Source organism: Macaca nemestrina, chromosome 10 (assembly GCF_043159975.1).
Source record: "Macaca nemestrina isolate mMacNem1 chromosome 10, mMacNem.hap1, whole genome shotgun sequence".
NCBI classification, from domain to species: domain Eukaryota; kingdom Metazoa; phylum Chordata; class Mammalia; order Primates; family Cercopithecidae; genus Macaca; species Macaca nemestrina.
Genome location: NC_092134.1, coordinates 121,992,232 through 122,008,951, shown reverse-complemented (window position 1 = coordinate 122,008,951; position 16,720 = coordinate 121,992,232). Strand labels below are relative to the sequence as shown.

The window sequence follows — 16,720 nt, the reverse complement described above, 5'->3', positions numbered from 1 at the left end:
GCTCCGCCTCCCGGGTTCACACCATTCTCCTGCCTCAGCCTCCTGAGTAGCTGGGACTACAGGCGCCCGCCACCTCGCCCGGCTAGTTTTTTGTATTTTTTAGTAGAGACGGGATTTCACCGTATTAGCCAGGATAGTCTCGATCTCCTGACCTCGTGATCCGCTTCCTTAATGCTGAATAATATTCCATTGTATGCATATGCCACGTTTTCTTTATTTTCATCTGTTAATGTGCATTTAGGTTGTTTCCATGTCTTGGCTATTGTAAATAGCAATGAACATGGGAGTGCAAATATCTCTTTGAGATCTTGGTTTCAATTATTTTGGGTAAATACTCTGAAGGAGGACTGCTGGATAATGTAGTAGGTAGTTCTATTTTTAATCCGAGGAACATTCATAATGCTTTCTATAGTAGCTGCACCATTCTGGAAAGTTTCTATATTGTTTCATTTGTTTGCTTGTGGTGAAAGTTAGAAGAAAATAATTTTGAAGATTATTTTTCAAGGGAGACTGTGGTGGACTTTTTATTCTTTGCAAAAGAAATAGAAAATAATATGACTTGAATAGTTGGGAAATTGATATGGCAGAAGACCGCAATCAGTTCCTTGGGTATATTTCTTATTTATGAGTCTAGAAATGTCATTAGAATAGTTATTTCTGAATGCGTATCTGTAAAAGGGCACAGACATATGATGTCTTGATTATTCTTGAATTATGGTGCAGGATGTCACCATGTCAGGAGAGGGGTGAGGTTTGAGGTCAAAATTATTTGGACTAAAATTGCAAGTGGCATAAATGTTTAAATTTAGGGAAGTGATAAATTAGATTCTTACTGGTAATAAACCAAGACCTATGTTCTAGTGTTAGAGTAGCCCTTGAATTTTGGACAAGTTACTTCTCCTCCCTAGTCTCCCGATTCCTCATCCGTAAAATAAATGGGCTGGACTAAACATAACTTTCACATGGTGTTATAGCTGAATTCTTCTTTGAATGAAATAGGGAAAGGAAACAGAACATGTCAAATAGGAAAAGAGGAGTCTGCTTTGGTTGAAGTAGGTTGCTAGGATCCCCCTGTCATTCATTCATTCATTCATTCATTCATTCATTCATTCATTCGAGATGGAGTCTTGCTCTGTCACCAGGCTGGAGTGCAGTGGCGCCATCTCGGCTCACTGCAAGCTCCACCTCCCGGGTTCAGGCCATTCTCCTGCCTCAGCCTCCCAAGTAGCTGGGACTATAGGTGTGCGCCACCATGCCTGGCTAATTTTTTGTGTTTTTAGTAGAGACTGGGGTTTCACCATGTTAGCCAGGACGGTCTCGATTTCCTGACCTCGTGATCTGCCCCCGCCAGCCTCTCAGTGTTGGGATTACAGGCATAAGCCACCGCACCCACTCCACCCCCTGTCTTTTATATTAGCTCCCAAGGCATCCTTAGAAAGAGAACTTCCTTCATGCCATTCTGACATTACTGGTTTGTGGATCAGCATTTGAGAAGCTCTGGGTTCTTTTCAAGCTTCAAAATTCAATGAATGTATTGTATGTGAGTTGGGTGGTATAGTAAGTTTATTTTAGAGTGGATGCAAGTTCTGCCATTTATTTGTGTTCACTAATTGAAAACTTTCCATAGAAGAGATGGTTTTACTCCTGTTTGAGTCTGATTCCCTTAATCTAGGTGCTCCCTTTTGCAGTACCCATTTCATCAATTGTCTCCTGTCTTTCCTGGATCTCCTGATTTGCATTGGATTCTTTCGCATGCTCAAACTTCTTTCACATTACCATTTTTTCATTTTTTTCTCTCTCTCTCATACCAAAGCAGACAAACAAAACAACGTCTCCATTCACACTTCATTCTCTTTGAATTACCACCCTAGTGAAAAAATATATATATGTTTTCCTTCTCTATTTCCTCACTATTCATGACCTATTACAGTTTGGTTTCATTATTACCTGTACATGAAAGTTCTTTTACTAAATTTACCTCTTGTCAAATCTAATGAAAATTTTCAGTTTTTCTTTTACATAACACTTTAAGTCATTCAACTCTTTTGCATCACACATTTTAACCATAAATCTGTTCTTGTGATTTATTTACTGGTTTCCTTTGTAGGCTCTTTTTTCTATGTCTGCTTTTGATATGTGCTGTTTTCCTTGTGCCCTTGGCATTTTTTTCTTTTCAAAAACCCATTTTCATCCATGTCGAAGGATCTACCTGCCACTTATCTGTTGATAGTCTAAAAATCTGTACCTTCAGTTCAAGCTGTTCCCTAGATTTCAAGACCCATTAATCCAATATGGGTATTAAAAAAGGCATCTCAAACTCAAAAGGTCTGTAATAGAATTCACATGGTTCCTGCACATGCTGTGCCAGTTTTCAGTTGATTGCTTCTCAGCTCCAGTTCTTCTCTTTATTGCCTTCTCTGTGATAATGTTGACAGCTAGACCCTGTCAACATTTCTCCCTTGTCAGCTGGCATGATGTTAAGCTTTGTCAGTAGTGAGTATTGAAGGGCACTACAGGAAGGAGAGGTTTCTCTTCCTGGTTCATGCGCTCCTCTCTATAGGCTCCAGCAGCACACCATGGCCAGCAGCCAGCAGTGTATGACACTTACCTGTGAGCCGCTTTCCTCAGTACCCCAAGAGTAGCTTTCCAGTGGTTTCTGCATCCCGGCACCTCTCATGTGTGGTTCCCTCCAGCATCCCAGTCATTGAAATCCTAATGTGTTCTGCTGGTGTGGGATGCTAGCAAAATACTTTATCATTACTGGGCCATGGCTGCCTTTCTAAGTCAAGGTCTGGAATTCAACTTTGGTGGGAGATAGAGGTCTCTTTCAGATTTGTTGCTGCTTCAGGTGTTTTGTCCAAGCCCCAGAGGTAGTGGCTGCTACTGATATCTACCATTTCTGTTGTCTTCAAAGTAGTAAGTTATCCATTATTTATGTGTTAACATTTCTTTGTTTAAAGTACTATGTGATTTCTGTCTCCCCATTTGACCTAGACCCATATGCATACCTCCTTTTTCTATTCTTCATCGCAGAGACTGTAACTACCAGAACTCATTCTTACTCCAAATATCTAATCAATTCACAAGTCTTATTTACACATTCTATTTAATACCTTTCTTATGCCTCTTCTCCACTTTATCCCTACTATCTTTGCTCTTGGTTATACCATATTATCTTTTACTTGGGCTCTTACAGTAGACTCCTATAACTGTATTACAGCTAATTTTGATCAATATAATAAATATAATACTCATTTAGTTGATGTCTTACATTAGTCTTATAAATTAGACCTTTCTGCAACTTTAGGGCATATTTTATATCAGATAAAAATGATTCTGCTTTGATTTTATGAAGACCTTTGAGTATACATCTAAATTGTTATGTAAGACTTACTCATGACTGGTAAGCTCAGTTTAGATGTCTGATAATAAGCTCTCAAGTCCATACTATTGTACCAATTTAATTTGCTTCATACCACCATTGAACAGTGGTAAAGAGTATGGACTTTGAAGCTAGCCTGCCTACTTTTGAGTCCTGACTGTAGTATTTACCAGCCATATGACCTTAGCAAAATATTTAACTTCTTTGTACCTCAGTTTTCTTCTTTAACATAGGTATAATAATATTACTTAATTCACTAAATTGTTTTGAGGATTAAAGTCTTAGAACATTTCTTGGCACTGAATAAGTATTAGCCATTATTGTTATTGCATTGATTAAAGAGTTAGAAACTATATTTTTTTCCAAAAATATATTTAATGCTCTTGTTACTTGTTTTTCAATATTCTGTGATGATGATAATGGTGATGATAATGATGATGATGATGATTATGATATGGAATGCAATCTTTAAGGCTCAAACATGACTCTTTTCTCATTTTGGCAATGGTCTATAAAGCCCTGAACCACAAGTAAGGGGAAACAAGGGAGAGAGTGTGGATAAATTAATATGAACTGATCACAATTACAGGCAAACAAACTCAAAGGGCACAAAGGAGCAGTCGTGTGTACTGTTTTTGAATACAAAGGACTTCTTTTTTTTTTTTTTTTTTTTCCTCAGAAACCACTGAATAGCCTGTTGATTTCTTCCTGGCCCCAAATCTTTGGGTAGTATACTTCTTTTAATGAACTTGATGTTTTTATTTTCTAATTTAGATGATACTTGTTTAAAGCATTCTACATTTCATCATTAAGAGCTCTTCTTTCAGCAAAAGCTTTCACGTTATTAGAAGCACTTCTGGGCAATTAAGAAAGGAGACTACATGAACTTATCCACTTGACAGGGCCTTTATTAATTTTTTTTTGAAAAGTTAGCTAGAGCTATAATCATTTAATTACTTGATATTTGTCAAAAAATTGCTGATTTTAGATATTTTAATGACTGACAGCAAAGCAGGCAGAAAACCAGCACAACATCTGCCCACATGGAAATTACTTATTTGAGACAGACCTTTACAACCAGCTCTTCTCATAAACCATTCCAGCACTGGAAAGAAAGTCTCTACAGAAGGGCTATAAAAAACCCCCAGCAACATCAAGGACAACTGGACTTGAAAAATTTGTTCATGACAAAGAGTACTGGAAAATGTCGATGCCCTTTACTGTATTTAATGAAAGTATTTGGTTAAACTGTGATCTCAAGTATTAATTTCTACAGCCTGAAAATATTTGACTTTGTAGGATTTTCTCCTTTGTGTACTCTCAATCATCTCCAAATGGGAAGGCCCTTGATTGGAGAAATTATGTGGCTCAAACATGTTACATTTCCAGATGGGCGTGAAGAAGAATTTTATGGAACATGATGGGTTCTAATTCGTCATAGGACAAATTTGCCAATGAATAGCAAATGCAAAGCAGATTTTTAAAAAGGTGTTACCATTTTTCATTATTTACCTAGGAAATAGGTCTCCTCCAGGGTGGATAATCATTCCTTTTAGAAACTGATACAAAAGACTAACTGAAAAATCCTAAATTGAGAATAAAAAAAGGAAAAACAAATCTTACTTTCTGACCTCTGCTTAGTGTATTTTTCTCTCAGAATGAGAAATGTGTGTTATGTGATCTATATGTGTGTGCTTATGTAGGAATGGGTCTCAAACATTTCCATGTCAATGAGAAATACCCAGGCAGCTTGTTTAAAATTAAAGTTGTAGATCTTATCCTCAGAGTGCTGGTGTAGAAGTTGCAGATAATTCTGATGGAGGTGATCAGTAGACTACACTTTCAGAAAAACTAGTTTATGAATTAGGGAAAAACTGAATAATTTCAAATGAAAGAAGAGATCATCTGACTGTGTTGTGGAAACCATGCTGGGTCCTAAAAATACAGAGATTATTCAGATACGTTCACAGGAGGGATAAAGTTTGAGCTGCGTGAGCATAGCTCATAGCACTGGTAGGAAAACAGGGCCCCTCCCAGTCTTCTGTGGAGTTATTTAGCGAAAACAGAATAGCTCCAGGGGCTCTCTTCACAGCTTTGCTAAGTAGTGCTCTTCAGCACCGCTCTTGCCTCTTCTCAATAGAGGTTGTGATTAATTTGAAAGTTGTAGGCATTTTACGTGTATAATGCCACCCATGTTGAACTTGAATACAATTACTGTAGGTTGACTAATGCATTTACTTGATTTTGTTATCCATATTTTGAGTTAGTGCCTCATTATGCAAATTTATGCAAAATAAAACAAAATAATATTTTGAGCCAAGAACACTGTTCTTCTTTTAGAAAGAGTTAATAGAGTAAATTAAATCAAGTTCAAGAGAATGAACATCAGAGAAACACATGAGTGTCACATCTGCTGTCATTCTGGGGAAGCTCTTCTCAGGACTCTCTTTAGAGCCATCTCAGGGGCACTTGGTGTGGAAACACAACCCGCAAATGCAAAGGAGTACTCTATGCCTTCCTCAAAGTTCAAAAAGCATGCAGAATCAGGGAATGAAGACTTTTCTGTTGACTGAGGATCAACATCTTGATGTTTCGGACTTACTCTAAAAATTAAAGACAGGAAGAAAAAGAATTGATGAGCAAGTTTTCATAGTGTGGTGAACAACTTCCCAGAAAAATTTACAGATCCATTCCTATGTTTGGGAAAAACAGATCTTCATTTTCTCTGTAATTTACTATCAATATTATGTTTTTATATTATTTATTTGAAGAAAAATCCTTTGAGTCTTAGTCTTTTTATTTCAAGTAATGTAAATTTCCAATTTAAGCTCACTCTTCCTAAAATATGTTAACTTGACTCAAAATAGTCCTTAGTAGATGAGCTTATTCCCCAGTATAATATCAGTCATTTACATATTATTCCCCAGTATAATATCAGTCATTTACTTGCAGTATTTGTGTCCACTTATTAGTCAACCAATGCTAATTTATTGGACATTTACTCTAGTCCTAATTTTGTGACTGTCACAAACGATTTAAGTATTTGTCCTTTTCAGCTAATCTACACTTAGTTGAGCAGAAATGTCATGAAACATAAAAAGTAACTAATAATTCACTAAAGAAAATGCTAAGTGCCAAATGCGTGATGCAAATAAAAAATAAGCACAGTTGCTGAGAACACAGGAGGAGGACAAGCAAGCTCTGGGAGTAGTTGGGAATGTGCAACAGAGCAGCAGAAAGCTTGGGCATCACTTTAAAGGATGTGGACTTCTATACGTAGAAACAAGTTTGTGGGGGAAGACGGGGGATGGAAGATCTTTCAGATGGGCAAAACAATATGAGAAGACTGAAATTTTATAATGACTCAAAAAAATTAGAGATGAAAACTTAGAGTTGGGGAGAATAAGGTAGGGGAAGACTGAGAATAACTGAATATTATGTGAATGAGTTTGAAATGTATTCTATAATAAATGTGAAGATTCTAAGATTTTCCCAACAGGGGAGTGATCTGAGTATGCTTGTCATTTGTGTAGTATTAAGAAAAAGAGGAAGTCGGGTATTAATCTGGCATTCATGTGCAGGTTGCATTTGACCATGACCATTGGTGTTAATTACTCCTCAGTGTGTTTCCATAGCTCTATAAACACACATCTTTTGTGGTATGCCATAAAACAGTTACTTTATCAAATATAATAAATATTTTCAGTGCTTACTATGTCCCAGGAACTCTTCTAGGTACTGTTATTACAGTGGTGAATAGATAAACAGTCTCAGTCCTAATTAAACTTACATTTTAACAGGAGAGACAGACCAGAATAAAATAAAATCACTTTACAAGATACAGCGTTGACTCAGATAGTGATGTGTTATGAAGAAAATATAGAAAATTTGGAGCTAGAGAATGACAGATTGAAAAAGACTAGATGAGAGTAATCAGGGAAGGTCTCTTTGAGGAGGTGCTGTTTTTTGTACACCTTATAAAGGAGAAAGGAGGAAGGTATTAGAAGAGCTGGAGGTCAGGTATTTTAGGCTTTAGATTTTATTCTATGTGTGGCAAGAAGCAATTGTGAAGTTTGATTTCATGTATTTATTGCTTTTTTTTAGCAGAGGAGTGATATAAACAGATGTATGTTATAAACATGATCCTTGGTGTGGGCCTTCTTCCTGGTTTGCAGATGGCCTCTTCTTGGTGTATCTATACATGATGGAGAAATGGGGGGGAATGGAGAGAGAGAGTGAGAGAGGGGAGAGAGAGAGATTGAGTTGAGCTCTGTTCTCTCTTACTTTTGCAATAATGGCACTAAGGACACTAATCCCATCATAGCAGCCTCACTTTCATGACCTCATATAAATGTAATGATCTCCCAAAGACCCCACCCCTAATACCATCTGATATGGTTTGGCTGTGTCTCCACCCAAATCTCATCTTGAATTATAGCTCCCATAATTCACACATGTCATGGGAGGGATCCAGCTGGAGGTAACTGAATCATGAGAGCGGGTATTCCTGTGCCATTCTTGTGATCGTGCATAAGTCTCATGATATCTGATGGTTTTATAAAGGCGAGTTTCCCTACACAAGCTTTCTTGCCTGCCGCCATGTAAGACATGACTTTGCTCCTCCTTTCCCTTCTGCCATGATTGTGAAGCCTCCCCAACCATGTGGAACTGTGAGTCAATTAAACCTCTTTCCTTTATAAATTATGCAGTTTTGGGTATGTCTTTATTAGCAGCATGAAAACAGACTAATACACCATCAGAAAGCTCAAATGTAAGTCTTTGATATATAAATTTGAGGGTGGGGAGCATAAACATTCAGTTCACAGCAATCTACCATGAGAATAAAGTAGCAATGCTGCTATCACTCAAAATGCCATGGCTCTTAGGATCCTGCTCGTATTGAAACAAAATAAATCTTGCGTCTGTCTGAAGGTTCCTCATACCATTTATTTAATGTGAGCATCATTATTCATGTTCCTGCATTATCCTCTGTAGTTTGGATGAATACTGGTTTCCAATTACCCTGTTGAAGTTACTGTGCTTTGTTGGTGATAATCACAAATGCAAGTCTTGCCCAGAGGATGCAGGTAAATGTTAACAATAATTCATTTTCTGGTCATTTTAAATTTACTTTTTAGAATTTTATAATGTAAATGTAAAATACCATATCTTCCACCTATGTCTTCTCTTCAGCTCTTTTAGGTTGTAATCATACATTCCTCAAATGTGATCTTTTTCAGTGTTGACCCCATCACTGCCTTCCATATGCCACCACCAATGGGGAGGAGCGAAAAGGACCACTAGCAAAGTAAGAATAGTTCTCTTCACATCAGGAACCTCTCTCCCTCATTCACTATGGCTTCAGGCTGACCTGGGAGAACATGGCCTTGCCACATTGCTCAGAGGCAAGGACATCAATCAGAAGGGCCTGTTTAAGTATTACAGAGCAAGGGTCTTGAAATCCCTCAGAGGAGATACATGTAGATACCCCTAGAGGAATGTTGAGACTACAGAAGGAGTGGGGAACTACCCTGGGGCCCGCAGTAGAGGAGGTGGTCAATGGATTAAGAACATTTGCCACTACTGCTACCCCTGCCATGCTCCAGTGCGTTAGACCAGAGACAGCATCATAGTCAGAAGATGGACAGGCAGAAGACTACACATGGGCCCTATATGAGGCTCAAGCCCAATGGATTTATAAGCCAAGCTCAAGGGTGGGAGAGGTGGTGTGATAAGCAGTTTCTAGGATGGTCCTCATTGATCCCCATCTCCTGATAGTCACGTTCTTGAGTAATCAGCTTTTCTTGAGTGTGGGCTGGACTCACTACTTGCTTCTAATGAATAGAATATGGTAGAAGTAATGATACATCACCCCTGAGATTAGGGTACACAGAGACTGTAGCTTATATCTTGAGCATTCTCTTAAAATTTTTAGCTGAGAGTAGCTAAAAATAGCTGTTGTGAGGCAGCCCAGTGGCATAGCCCCAGTGCGAGGTCCTGCCAGCAGCCCTCTGGGTGAGCTTGGACGCAGAACCATCAGCCCTTGGAATCTTCAGAGGACTGTAACTTTATGGAGACCTTGAGCCGGGGACACTCAGTTAAGCTGTTCTCAGACTCCTAAATCACAGAAACAAAGATAATAGATGTCTATTGTTTTATGTCTCTAGATTGGGGGTAATTTGCCATGCAGGAATAAATAACTAATGCAAGTGGAGATAAAACTCACTGTATAGATTGTGTTCAAAGTTCTGGAGCTAGATGAGATATCTAGAGGAAGTGTGTCATTACAGAAGAAGACCAATGATAGAGCCTTGAGACACCAAGGTCAGAAGGGGAGGAGGGACCAACAGAGAGGGCTATGAGAAAGTGGTCAGTGAGGTACGGGAAAAACCAGGGAAGGAGGGGGTCCTCAAAGTCCAATGAAGAATATGATTTTAGAAGGGAAGATTTTTTTTTTTTTAAGTAGGCTGTATAAGATGAAAATTGAGAGTTGCTTATTTACTTGGTAAAATGGAGACCGTTAAAAACCATGATAAAAGAAATTTCAGTAGAGTGGTGGAGATAAAAATCTGATAAAAGTAGATTAAAAAGAGAACAAGAGGTGAGAAAGTAGAGAGAGTTCATATGAGCAATATATCCAAGGAGTTTTGCTACAATAAAAATTATAAAAATGGTGTAGCAGCTGGAATGGCACATAAAATAAAGGAAAGTAATTTAAATATGGGACATATTACAGCATGTTTGAATTAATGGGAAGGAGTTAGTAGAAAGGAATGATTGATGTAGGAGAACAGGGAAATAGGTTAGTTTCATAAGCTATTGTTTCAGCTACTGTAGGCAGGAGAGGATGGCATCCTGTGTACAAGTGGATGTAGAGGGGAACGCTTATTGTTTGTCTAGTTTTACAAGAGACAAGTCAGATTATAGGCAGAGATACAACTGACTGGTATAAACAAGTGACGGGAAATGGTGTAATTTTTCTTTTGATCCCTGTTATTTTCTCATTGAAATAAGGGAGATGGATGAGAAAAAGCTGTTGGATGTTTTAAGAGAAGGAAGGTATTAGATAGGTTGTTGAGGGGAAAAACAAACTATGAGAAAAAGGTAATTGTGTTGCTGAGATTTATAATAAAAAAATGTAACGTCAGGTGAGTCTGCATGATTATGATAGTACTAATAAGATTGTCTTTGCGGCCGGACATGGTAGCTTATGTCTATAATCCCAGCACTTTGGGAGGCTGAGGCGGGAGGATCACAAGGTCAGGAGATTGAGACCATCCTGGCCAATAGAGTGAAACCCCATCTCAACTAAAATACAAAATATTAGCCAGGCATGGTGGCGCATGCCTGTAGTCCCAGCTACTCAGGAGGCTGAGGAAGGAGAATCACTTGAACCCGGGAGGTGGAGGTTGCAGTGAGCCAAGATCATGCCACTGCGCTCCAGCCTGGTGACAGAGCAAGGCTCTGTCTCAAAAAAAAAAAAAAAAAAAAGATTGTGTTTGTGTTGTTTTCCTCCAGCTCAGCTACTCTGATGTAGCTGTGGATGAAGAAGAAGGGAGTAGTTAACCAGGGTTTGGGTTTTGCTCTGGGAATGTGGCACAGGAAGAAACAGACAAAGGATCAGAAGGTGTTTGTGAACTGTGATCATAATGATGGATCACGGCATCTAAGCTGAGTAAATAAGGAAAGAAGGGAATGCAGGAATGGGGTGATGGACAGGAAATAAATAATGAGATCATCAATTGGAGGTCAGCATGGGGTTTGCATGCTGGCAACTTCCTCCCACTGTCTTCTTCCCTTATATTCTCCATCCCTTGGTCACAGGCTTGCAGCACTCTGGCCATAGGAAACTATCTGCCACCTCCTCAGATAGATCAGGCTGTTACGTACATGCACTTGTATTTTTGCATATGCTTTCCTCTTAGTTTAGAACACTTCATTTCTTTATCAGACTGTTCTTTCTTGACTCTAACAATCACTTCCTCCATGGTATGCCTCTAGCAATGATCACAGTGTCCTGTAGTTATATTTTATGTACTTTAGTCAGTTTCCCTAATTAAAAAGTGAGTCTTGTGAGAGCGGAGACCATATATTATTCATGTTTGTATTCCCAGCACAGGGCTTGGTCTACATGAAATAAATGGCCCATGTTCCTATGTTTTTCTGGCATAAAAGAATGTTTTGGCGGAACTGCAATAAAGCCAACAGATGAGGAGCCTCCTCTCACAGAATATTTTATTTCCACTCTCACGTCCCCCATTATAATATTAAAGAGGCATATGCTTTTTGAGAGTAAATATATTTTAGTAGTACTTTTATGTAGTTTCCTTATTTATTTCTTAATTTTTGTATCAGCTTCATTTATAAACAGTAACAAAGTAGAAATAAAAGTAGGATCCTTTAGCTAGATCCACAGCAACTCTCTCTGTATACAGAGGAGACAGCAACTCCTCAGTGACATCTACTTTATTTTTTGTGGACAGCTAGGTGAGTCAGTAAGAACATGCGTAATAACGACAAGGTTACAGGTTAAATTTCGTGAGAAGCATATTGTGTTTCGTATTTATCTATCCGAATTTGTACATAATGGTGCGGAAATGTGAATGAATTACTCTAACTCTACCAGCTCTTCTGGAAGAACCCCTCAGTTGATGAAGTGGAAACAGATAGCGATTGCATAGATAACATGAAAGAGCATTCACTTGGCAACTTTGATTAATTAAGAGTTAATTCAGAATAGCATATAAAGATGAGCCATAGAGATTACCAGGCTAAAGTCTTGTGGAGCAAAGAGAGAGGAAAAAAAGAGACAAGTAATTAAATGTAACATATAACCATGTTTATAATGAAAATATAGGTCAAAGCTCACTAGAGAAAATATTATTATGACACTTTCTGCCCAGAGGAAAAAAATTGTAAACCCTAGTTTAAGATCCATTTTTAAGCATGATTACAATGCAAAACAAAATTACAGTATGACCAACTAACATTTGCAATTCCGTAGGGCTTATTGTGATATTTATAAAATAGAAACAGGGAGTTCTGATAGGTGCTATTATCATTTTGTCATTTAATGACATGAGAGAAATTAGCCTAAAGTTGAACAAAGGACATGAAAATCAGAAATATTATTTTATATTGTTCCAAATTGACATTGATGTCATAGGAATTAAAAAGAAAATATTAGTGTTGGTGATAAAAAATGTTATGTGCTAGAATAAAGGGATATTCTTCCATAGAATAGACATATTTTATTCTTTTTAAGGACAGAGAAGACATTTAATTATGGTTATCACTTATTATTGAAACAAACCAGGTGTGACACCTTTCTTTAAGTGCAGATTCATTAATTAAAAATTATTACTAATTATATCCTCTACTATGCCAAGAAAAATCTTGGCCATGCTAGGGACAATGCTTAAAAATTTAGAAAGTGGCTACACTTGTAGAGGTGTAATTTACTATTAAATTTTATTAAAGTAGATAATATTTTCATGACAGTAGAAAATGTTTTTATTACAACGTACATAAGGATGTCCTTAAGCTTATCCAATTTTGCACTTTTGAATGAGTGCACTAAAATTTCTCTTACAAGGCACTGAATGAAATTTCAATCACGAAAGGGTTAAAAACATTGGTTAGAATTGAAGTACATTCTATTTTCTAGAATTCACATGAATAGTTTAGAAATGCTATCACAGCACATTAAATGTTATTATACTGATTATTTATCACATGGTTAATTATGCCTAATGCAGAGTGAGAGTTTACTGCAACTGATTATAATTAGATGTGTTTGGCTGCAGTTAGAATTCATAATGGTGCAAGGTTTATATTTTCGCTTGGTGTGTGAAAGGGAAAGGCTTTGGTAATGAATTTATAGCAATAATTAGGTCATAGATTTACTGCTAAATGCATTACAGTTAAGCAATTCTATATATACATATGTCTCAGGACTGAATGCATATGCACATATTTATCTGTGAAACATAACCAAAGACACATTAAATTGCTGAAACAAATTGGTTTTCTTTTGCTATCTGGTTTTTATGTCATTGTTTCAAAGGCTCTTTGAGATCACTGAATTGACAGGTGTGACTAGAAGTCTTTGTATATATATTCAATAGTGCAAGACCCATTGAAATTGCTGTAATAAATGAATATCAAATTCAGTTACCTATTTTCATTAGTCTGGGCATCTATGCAAGTAAAGCCTATAAGCTGGGAAGGATTACAGAATAGTGCATCTAAAATTTCCTTGCACAGCACAATAAATGCCTTCAATAGGATGTCAGCATACCTCTTGTCCTTCCATTTTCTGTAGTCGGTTTTAATAAGTTCTTTCAAAATTAAGTTTCTCAGGTTGGCAATTGTGAATATGACTATTTCTATTTTACTTTTATCCTCATGTGCAGGGAGCAAACTCACCTCAGAAGTCACATCAGAAAGTACATTTGGAATTTTTATTTTTGAAGTACATAATTCAAATTTAATTTTTAAATTTTATATATTTTAGTAATAAAATAAATTTCATACATTTAAATGTTGTCACAGAATTTTGTTGTCTATCCTGTTTAGTATTTTGATAGTTGCCTGAAAGTTGGGAAGAAGAGCTAATATTTCAAATGGCAAAATAAAAATTCAGACATCTGCTTCCCACTGTGCCCTGCGGCCGACCGGGGCAGCCGGGAAGTGGGTGGGGCGGTGTTACCCAGCAGCTCCCGGGGCATCGCTCGGGTCTGCTCTACACTGTCGCCGCCACTGCTGTGGTCGCTGGTCGGCCGAAGGGCCGCGATACTGGTTGCCCGCGGTGTGAGCAGAAGTCGATGTGTACCGCCACCGTGAAGATGGAGGGGCCTTTGTCCATGTTCGGGGACTGTAAAACTGGGGAGGCAATCCGCTCCCAGAATGTTATGGCTGCAGCTTTGATTGCCAATATTGTAAAAAGTTCTCTTGGTCCAGTTGGCCTGGATAAAATGCTGGTGGATGATATTGGTGATGTAACCATTACCAACGATGGTGCAACCATCCTGAAGTTACTGGAGGTAGAACATCCTGCAGCTAACGTTCTTTGTGAGCTGGCTGATCTGCAAGACAAATAAGTGAGAGATGGAACTACCTCAGTGGTTATTATTGCAGCAGAACTCCTAAAAAATGCAGATGAATTAGTCAAACAGAAAATTCATACCACATGAGTTATTAGTGGCTATCAACTTGCTTGCAAGGAAGCAGTGTGTTATATCAATGAAAATCTAATTGTTAACAAAGATGAACTGGGAAGAGATTGCCTGATTAATGCTGCTAAGACATTCATGTCTTCCAAAATCATAGGAATAAATGGTGATTTCTTTGCTAACACGGTAGTAGATGCTGTACTTGCTATTAAATACACAGATAGAAGAGGCCAGCCACAGTATCCAGTGAATTCTCTTAATATTTTGAAAGCCCGTGGGAGAAGTCAAACGGAGAGTATGCACATCAGTGGCTATGCTCTCAACTGTGTGGTGGGATCCCAAGGCATGCCCAAGAGAATCATAAATGCAAAAGTTGCTTGCCTTGACTTTGGCCTGCCAAAAACAAAAAAAAAAAAAAAAAAAATGAAGCTTGGTGTTTAGTGGTCGTTACAGACCCTGGAAAACTGGACCAAATTAGACAAAGACAATCGGATATCGCCAAGGAGAGAATTCAGAAGATCCTGGCAACTGGTGCCAACGTTATTTTAACCACTGGTGGAGTTGATGATATGTTTCTGAAGTACGTTGTGGAGGCTGGTGCTATGGCAGTTAGAAGAGTTTTAAAGGCATTGCTCAAGCTTCTGGAGCAACTATTCTGTCAATCCTGGCCAATTTGGAAGGTGAAGAAGCTTTTGAAGCTGCAGTGTTGGGACAGGCAGAAGAAGTGGTACAGGAGAGAATTTGTGATGATGAGCTGATCTTAAAAACACTAAGGCTCGTACATTGCGTCGATTTTCTTACGTGGGGCAAATGATTTCATGTGTGATGAGATGGAGCACTCTTCACATGATGCAGTTTGTGTAGTGAAGAGAGTTTTCAAGTCAAAATCCGTGGTTCCAGGCGGGGGTGCTGTAGAAGCAGCCCTTTCCATATATCTTGAAAACTATGCAACCAGCATGGGGCCTCAGGAATAGCTTGCTATTGCAGAGTTTGCAGATCACTTCTTGTTATTCCTAATACACTGGTAGTTAATGCTGCCCAGGACTCCACAGATCTGGTCGCCAAATTAAGAGCTTTTCGTAATGAGGCTCAGGTTAACCCAGAACGTAAAAATCTAAAATGGATTGGTCTCGATTTGAGGAATGGTAAACATGGAGACAACAAACAAGCAGGGGTGTTTGAACCAACCATAGTTAAAGTTAAGAGTTTGAAATTTGCGACACAAGCTGCAATTATCATTCTTTGAACTGGTGATCTTATTAAATTACATCCAGAAGGTAAAGATGATAAACATGGAGGTTATGAAGATACCATTCACTCTGGAGCCCTTAATGACTGATCTGATGTTTCTTTGTTTATAACAATGTTAAATGCAATTATCTTGTACCTTGAGTTGAGTATCACACATTAAAGTACAACAAGCTGTAAAAATAAAAAAAAAAAAAAAAAAAAAAAATTCAGACATCTGTATTAACAAACCTACACATGTGCCCCTGAACCTAAAATAAAAGTTAAAAAAAGAATTCATACATCTTACTAGGCAGAAATCAATTCTTTGTAATATAATAAGAATATGTGTAAAGTCCATCAGTTAGTTCAAAATTAACAGGCAGATGATGAAGAAGTCTTAACTTTGCAGCAAAATGTCAAAAATGCGTTTGGGTTTTAGTGAAGCACAGGCTTAAGAGTAGCCAAATGGTGCTTAAAAAGTTAAAACTAAGAGAACTGTGCTGAGGTTAAGAATGGTTAATGAGATTCCTGGGTCTAAGGTATTTGCGTCATGTCTCCTGGTCTGTGTTAGGGTCTAGGTGCTGCAGGGGCATTCCTAATTTGGAGTCCATCATGGTGAGATGATGGGAGAGGAGGTAGAAGGGTTCCCAGGGTGGTTGAAGTCAACCTGGGTAGATGCGGGAGAAATTGATAAGACCTGACCTCCAAGGGAGAATTGAGGTCACTGCACGTGCTCAATCTGGAGAAGAAAATACATCATGGAGACTCAACTGTGTGCCAGAAATTAAACACTATCATTCAGAAGTGGAAATAAGTTTTTTTTCAGTGTTCTGGAGCAACTAGAAGTGAAAGTGATGAGAATATTTATATTATTTCAGTAAAAGAAACTTTCCTAACAGAAGCAGGAACCAGCACTGGGACTGCTCATCTCACA

General features: G+C 38.0%; 1 long non-coding RNA gene and 1 pseudogene across 2 annotated transcripts in view; both read left to right on the top strand.

The window, feature by feature from the left end:
• LOC105481291 (uncharacterized) overlaps positions 1–16,720 on the top strand; it is a 426,102-nt gene that overhangs the window by 249,733 nt on the left and 159,649 nt on the right. The window lies entirely within an intron of this gene.
• LOC105481281 (T-complex protein 1 subunit alpha pseudogene) lies at positions 13,921–15,900 on the top strand (annotated as a pseudogene).